Raw genomic sequence first — 7559 nt, 5'->3', positions numbered from 1 at the left:
TTCGACACCGCCGAGCGCGCTCGGCACCGCGGGGACCGGGACGCCCCCGGCTCACGGCCGCTCTCCCTCAGCCGCGCCGCGGCGGCCGCAGGGGCTCGGGGCGCCGCGGGGGAGCCGCATCGCAGCGCGCCCGCACCGCTCCGGCCCGGCCCCCGCCGCTCGGGGCCGGGCGCAGGGCGGGCGCTTCGCCGCGGGCCGGTCGGCGGGGAGCTGGCGAAGGCTCAGGCTCGCAGGGATGCGGCAGCCGGCGGCGGCGGGAGCATCCCCTGCCCGAGGGGCGCGGCGGGCGGGCTGCCCGGGGCGGACCGGGCTGCGGCGGCGCTCCCGGCTCGCCTCGCCTCCCAGCGGCGGAGCCCCGGCGGTAAGGCACGGCCGGCGGCAGCCGCGCCGCTCATGCACCCGGCCGCCGCTCCCGCTACGCCGCGGTGCCTTCTGGCGGCCGCGGCGCCTCTCCCGCAGGCACCGGGGGGAGAGGGGAGAAACCGACAAATATGAAAAATCGGAAAGGTAAAGGGGAAAGGGGAAAAAAAAAAAAAAATCAAAAAAACCCGAGAAGGAGCAGGGGCGGGGGCTCGGCGCTGCCTCCCCCGCGCTGCCGGCGGGGCGGCGGTGCCGGTGCGGGGCTGTGGCTGTGGCGGCGGCGGCCCCGCAGCGCGGCTCTCCCGGGGACGGCGGCGGCGCGTCCCGGCCGCGCTTTGTGCTCCCCATTCAGCCGCGCGCCGGCCGCGCCGCCCCCGCCCGCCCCCATTGGCGCGGCCCCGCCGCCGCGCGCCGCCATTGGCCGCCGCCCCGCCAATGCGCGCGCACGGGGCGGGGCCCCTTAACCCCTTCGGCGCCGGCCGGGGAGCGCCGGGACCCCGCAGCACCGGGCACCGCACCGGGACCCCGCACCGGGACCCCGCAGCACCGGGCACCGCACCGCGACCCCGCACCGGGCCGGATCCGTGTGGGGCACGCTGCCTCCGGCTCGGCATGGCAGAGTCGGCAGCCTCAAGCACCGGTGGCCGAACTGGTGAACAGAGGAAAATCGAGCCGCAGAAAACCCTTCTCACAACATCAGCACCTGTTACTGGAGCTACGTTAACGCAGAAATTAAGGGTAAAATACACACAACAGGTAGGTTTACCTTGTTTTTTCAACCACTAAGCTACAGCCCTCGCCTTCACCCGACAGCGCTGTGACACCGTTTTATGGCATATTCCCTAACCTGGGAGTGAGGTATGACGACACCACAGCCGTTCCCAGCAAGTTTCAATCTCCAGACTCTTCCACAATGTTCTTTCAGGTGAAACACTCTTTCTGCAGATGCGAGTGAGCCAATTAATGACTTACAGTGTTTTGAAGGTAAGCATCATATGTACTAAGAATAATATTATTGCTTGATATTCTGCATCGTGTTTTATTAAAAACAAACTGACAAATCAGATAACTGCTTGGCTTAAGTTGCTGAAACTGGTAATTGTCTAGATGTTTGTTCAAACATTGAAAATCCCTGCTCACGAGTAGTCCTTAGCACTGGTAGTGCTGAAGCTGTGGTTATCAAGGGACAGAGATAAGCAACGTTTGTAGAGAGGTAATATTGCTGGACACAGTTGGGGAAAAAAAAGCCAAACCAGATAACCTTCCAAACAGAAGCCCTTCACGTGTCCTTTACACGTGCAAGTAACTCCACAAACTACAGCAATTTAGGCCTTTGTGCCTTTCAGTGGTTTGTAATACCATATGCGGAGTTTTCAGCAGCTTCTTCCGCAGAGCGTCTTTTACTTACCAGGAATTCACAGTTAAAGATTTTCACTAAAACAATACACACAACCATTACAGTGGGGCTCACTTATATGGCACTTTCCTGACAGATGCTACATTCTGCAGCTGATCACTACTGGTCTCACAGTTTGCTTTCCGTGAGGAGACATTTTTACATATAAATACCACTGCCCTTCAGATGGAATTTATCATTTCTTGTGATATTATACAACACTGTCACTATCCATACACTACTTCTGTTCTACTCGAGTAGAACAACACTCAAGAATGGTGTGGTTGGTTACTCTGGCTGCACAGTGCCTGAACCCAAGGGATAAAGACAGTGAAACAATTCTTCAGTGAGCTGTAAACTGGGACAGGTCTTTTCGTTTTGTACACAAGGTCTCATTTGGGAGTTGTTTTCTCAAAGCCAGCAGTAAAAGATCTCACCTTTTCACATTAAAACCAAGTAAAAGGAGAAAGGTGATCCACAAAATTAATTGGTGACCCTAAAATTAATTCTGCTTCAGAGAAAATGACTATGAGGGCATGTATAAGAACAAAGCACATTCAACACCCTCATCTTATTACATTCAGTTCTGGATATCAACAAAGCATTGCTCAGGTAACAGGCCAAGTAATTTTAAGGTTTTTATGCTTCACCACTAGGACTAAATGGGATCTCGCTTTGCTTTTGCATCATGATAGCCTCTGGAAGCCTGAATCCTAGGCAGGACTCCAGTTACAGTAAGCTATAGCCCCTTCCCCAGAAAGTTTATATACCAGGGGTACCAGGAAAATGGTATTTCAGTTCTAGGGTATCATTCAGGTTTCTTTTCACTATGTCATTTTGTCTGACATACAGTTTTGCTTTTCTGTAATGTCATAATAATTGATGCTTAGTCAATTTTAGGGTGTTTTTAAAAAAAAAAAAAAAAAAAAAAATCAGCCAGAGGGGGAAAAAAGTTTTGTCTTTGCTACAGGGGAAAAAAAGTCTTCAACCAAAAGTTTGGAACTTTAGAAGCAGGTAGGTAAATATGAGGTGTTGAGTTTAAAGAGAGGTAAAGGAGCATTTGGAAGAGATTCTGCAGAAAATCTGTAACTTGTGAAAAGAACAAGGATATTAAGAAGCTAAAAAGTCTCTTAGAAGCTAAGAGTAGCACCAACTAAGGGGTTACTTCACACAATGAGGACATATAGGGCTACGACAAAGAAGATCCAAGATTCCACATGGATACTAAATATCTTTAATGCTCACTTCTAGCTAATTATGTTACTGGATCAGACAACAGTAGCAGAACAAAGGCAGCAAGCAGGATATTTTACTATCAAGGCTACAGACCATAATACAGACAGCTTATCTACAGCTTTCCTTCTGACACGCAGTCAAGCCCTGGCTCTCGTTTCTAATTCAGGAACCTCATTACAAATGTCAGTAAAGATACAATGTTTGTCTCACCAAAAAAGTTATGCACAAAAGCAAAACACTGCATATCCTGGGTGGCTGTAAAGTCATTTAAAAATGCCTAGCATTTATTACAGGAACATTCAGGCAGTCATTCTTTGTTAATGAATTATACATGGATAGGAGTTGCCTTTTTCAACTTAGCTATTTTCTGAAGGATGACTGAAAAATTGAGGGACTTCTATATCTCAATCCCAACACAGCTATGCACAAATTATGACCTTAATCAATACAAGTTTTTTGCTTTTCCTGGAAGTCCATATAAAAAGAGAATATTTACTTGCTTTATTCAGAGATCAACAAACACAAATACCACTATAATGTGTAGAAAAACAGAGAAACTTCCTTATCCAGAAAGGCTAATGTTACACTTTCCAGTCTAGCCTAGCCTTCACAAATTCTACCTGCCCTATCATAAAACTTTTTTTTTTTTTTTTTTTTTTTTTTTTTTTTTTTTTTTTTTTTTTTTTTCCTTTTCATTGTGGGTGGGTGGGTGGGATATTTGGGCAAAACTCCACTCACTACCTTCAGTCATATCTTAATAAAGTTCTGGGTTAAAATTGAACCATGCCTCTTTTTCAAAAAGTATTTATCTGGTTAAATAAATGGAAGTAAACATGTGGAAGATTTAGAGAATGCTTGCAAAAAATCACTCAGATGATGTCACCTCCTCAAGAACCTTCTGGAAGCCATGAGGGAGTCAACAGGGAGCTACTGTGGCAATTCTAAACTTTTTCAACATACAAGTTCACATAATTCTGGTTTCACATATAGTCTCATGATTTGTATAAAAACATTTTTTACTTTATTATTATTACAACAGGTGCAGTAGACAAACATTAGCATTGTTTCTTTCCATTATTTACTTCAGATGGGGAATACAAACTAGATAGCGACCTCAGAACATCTGTTGTCACATTTCCCTCTTCATGGTCTTCATGCACTACAGGATTCATGGAAGCATTAAATCCAGAACATTAGACTATCCAAAGCAGCCCTCTGAAACCGACACAATCACACAGTCCAGCTTGGAGCCATGAAATACTCAAACTGAACAAGATGCTGTTACAAATTCTGTCCACACCACCCCTCTCCCAATAATCTGATGATTCAAAAGGAATAGAACCAAAAGTGAGAAAATAGTGAAAACAGAAAACCACAGTGACTTAAAAAATAAACCAGAACCCAACCCAAAACAATCTGACTCATTAGTGACTTCTGGGGTTTTTTAGGGATACTCAAGGAGCCTAGAGAGACAAGGTGCTTATTGAATCATATTTATGTTTTTTCACAGCAGCACCCATATTTTACCCCCAATGCAGAAATAAAATATCCTGCATGCCCATGCTGTTTAGTCCAAGGAAAGCTGGGGTACAGATCTGCATGTGCTTGCAATACAGGAGGATTTCATAATGAAATTCACCACAATGCAATTATGTAATGCATGGGGTCATTCCAGGGATTTCACATAATCCTGACATTAAGAAAAAAGCATCCAAGGATTCCAGTTCTTGACACAGAATGTGAACATAGCAGCTCATTTGTTAACTGTAGCAGATTTACCTGCTCACCTTTGGGTAACAGCAAAGCAGTTAACAGGACTGAAATGTCTGTGCTGAGTCTCCTGGAGCCTGCATGAAGCTCAGAGCACAACAGCAGTTTTACATCTTTCTGTAGGAGTTTTATATCTTTCTCTCAGCAGTTTATTTCTTCAAAACCCAGTATGCTTAGGCCTCATCTGCAGTCATGCATCTGCAGGAACCTGGAGCACAGCAGCCCATGAATGCTTACATCTGTCCCTTGTCTGAACACACCTGTAAGCCTAGAGCAGGTTTCCGCACATTGTCTGACTTGACAATACCTTTTGAAGAATAATTCAGAATTTTCAGACTGCAGTTTGCCTCCGTTAAAGGGCTCTAACAGTATCAGCTCTCTAAGTAACTACTTATTAAGTAACAGTATCCAGTCTTACTAAGAAAACCAACCAGCAATGTCTGACTTTCAATTTCACATTCAATTTATTGCTGATGCAAGACAGCTTTTTCCACTGTTCCTGTTTGCTAACAAAGTGCTTTGTTTACTTAACTTAAATTGCACCAAAAAGTTGGCTCATTTGATACCCTCAAACCAGCAACTTTCCCAGCAGTAGTTTATACACAGGAACGGAGGACTAAAACAAAGCACCTAAGTCCGTGCATCCAGTTCCTTATAGTCTTGTAACAAACACCTGGAGGAAAACAAAACCAACTTCATGTCATCAGCACACTAGACTAAACATTACAGCATCTCCATTAAGTGCTGCTGTTCTGTCTTAATAAACAAACAAAAAATTCCTCTCAAAACCCAACACCAACCACCACCACCCTCACCCCGAAGAACAACTGGATTCCAAAGGAAACAGGAAGAAAGTTTCATGTTTCATCAATGCCCACATATTCTTTGGGAAACAGTGATAGAGCTCTGTAACCTCCAGTGCCTCTGCTCTTCCATCTCATCATTTTATTGATGGTCATTAAGTAGAGAAGACCAGCACTCATAATTTTTTTCTTATCTAGTAAGTGACGAGGATGCATTTTACCCCAAGAAACCTTTAAATGGCAAACTGATTTCATAAAAGCCATCTAGTGTCAGGCTGATGGAGGGTCCTCCACTTCTATACACTCTCCACAACTGGGTTTTGTGGGCATGCTCCAAGGAGAAAAGAACAAAGCACTGATCTTTACATTGCCATCAACTTACAACTAATGTTAAAAGAAGATACCAGAAATGCCTGCATCCCTTTATGTGCATTCTTCAGGTTATCTCTGTAGAGTGAGACTCATCCACTGTCTTGCCCAAGAGGCTGAATGTAATTACACAGGAGCTAGGATTCTGCAAATTCAGGTGTTCAAACTAGAAAATGTCAGTAGTGAAGTTTTCCAGGTGCAATTGGTTGCAAGTGGTAACAGTTCACAGAAGACTCTGCAAACTATCTATAGCAGGAGTCAAAAACATAGGACAAAATGCAATTCACTGTTCACAATTCAGTTGAATAAACCTCTGCAAAAACTTCCACCAAAGAATTTCCCAATAACATCCTCATTTAGTACCAGGTAATGTAAGATTTCTATGTACAAACTGCACAAAATTAATTAAATCTAGAGAGAGGCAACTGTGGCAGTTTGTGCAAGTATAATTAGACAGAAAAACGTTTCTAAATATTATGAATTATTATTTCATAGAGGAAGATTGAAATAATAGACATCTACTTAAACCATTCAAAAAATTAAGATAAAATACTGACAGAAACTTCTCTTTCCTTAATATTAGCACATTATCAATGTCAGCACTTCAAAGAGAAAAACAAACCTCTGACAACATTAAAGCCCAAGCTAACTTGTGAGGCCATAATAAGGGCTTTAGGATCTTTCACATTTGTAAAGGAAAGCATTATTCTGGAAATGAGTGATCAACAGTATTGAAGGAGTTACAAATTTTTCATCCACATTTGAAATTGCAACTACTTCAAAGGCAGCTTTCAGAAACCACCTAAGAAGCTTTATTAATTATCTTACTACTTTAAGTTTTCTGACAAGTGTGGAAGAGCATCTGTTTAGGAGACAGGAAGCAGAATTTAAAAGCCACTTGATATTAAATGGAAGTTCCAGTCAGATGGGTAGCTTGAATCAATCACTCCCAACTGTAGAACTGCTCAGTTCACATCACATGAAACTGAATCACACAGACATTCACACCTTTTTATTTTATATTCAGCAGCCCAGCACAGATCCTTCACGTAGTCTTATGTCAAGAACTGCCAATGCTTTAAGATGAGCCTTACACATTATTGTGACATTAACTGGCTGACAACCGCAGAATCCTTATGCTTTTCAGACTTTTTACTGTTGCCCTAGGGAACTAAAATTGTTTCCACACACACTGTTTTCAAAATGCAGAGTGATAGTTACACAAATAGCCAGTGATAGTTACTGTAAGGCACAAACGGAGCTCAGCACCTCTCCACAGCACAGCATTTCCAAGTTTTTAATTACACAGCAGTGCAAAGTCACAGCCATCATGCGTAGGACACGTGCTGATGCTGGGCATGACAACACCATTTCATCCCATCTTCAGTCAACAAAAAATCACTGTAGTTGTGCAATCTTATGACAAGCATATGCCTAGAATAATAGCACTCACTCTGCAGCTACCACTCAGTTCCTATTAGAGGATTATAACTTGTTATTTATGAGCATTAATGCCATCTAGATGCGGTTTTTAAATCTCTCTCAGGAAGTGTTAAAAATGCTAACATGGTTGCTGTGGTAGCAGACATATTATATTTAGTAAATGAACTCTGAAGTATTCTGTT

Source organism: Hirundo rustica, chromosome 7 (genome assembly GCF_015227805.2).
Source record: "Hirundo rustica isolate bHirRus1 chromosome 7, bHirRus1.pri.v3, whole genome shotgun sequence".
Classification (NCBI taxonomy): domain Eukaryota; kingdom Metazoa; phylum Chordata; class Aves; order Passeriformes; family Hirundinidae; genus Hirundo; species Hirundo rustica.
This window is presented reverse-complemented; position numbering follows the sequence as displayed.